Genomic DNA, 474 nt, shown 5'->3' with positions numbered 1-474 from the left:
AAAAAAAAAAAAAAAAGGGGGGGGGGGGGGTTTTGTTGGTTGTAAATGACAACTAGAAAAATTTAGGAATTTTTTTCACAATGATATTGTTATTTATAAATTACACACAAAGGTAGTCCAATTAAAAAAAAGTTCAAAGTTCAGAAAAGTTTTGGGGGTTAAGTGAGATAAACGAAGTTCAGGCGGTGGTTAACGCTTCGTTCAGGGGGTTTTGTGAAATTGAGTTAGGCCCATGCCGACAATGTGAAGTCCCCGTACCCGACTCCGCAGGGAGAAAGGACGTATGGATACCCTAAACCCAACCCGAATTCCTAGCACCCGCTTCCTCCATGCCCTCTCCTGCGGGGTTTAGGGGTTTGCCGTACTCCCCTCGCTTCCCTTTCTAGGGTTTCTCCAAAAAAAATGGAGTCCAATTCCTCAACGAATCCGACCCCTCTCTCTCCTCACGTCACCTCTCTAATAACCACCATCGCC

Source organism: Asparagus officinalis, chromosome 4 (assembly GCF_001876935.1).
Source record: "Asparagus officinalis chromosome 4, Aspof.V1, whole genome shotgun sequence".
Classification (NCBI taxonomy): domain Eukaryota; kingdom Viridiplantae; phylum Streptophyta; class Magnoliopsida; order Asparagales; family Asparagaceae; genus Asparagus; species Asparagus officinalis.
This window is presented reverse-complemented; position numbering follows the sequence as displayed.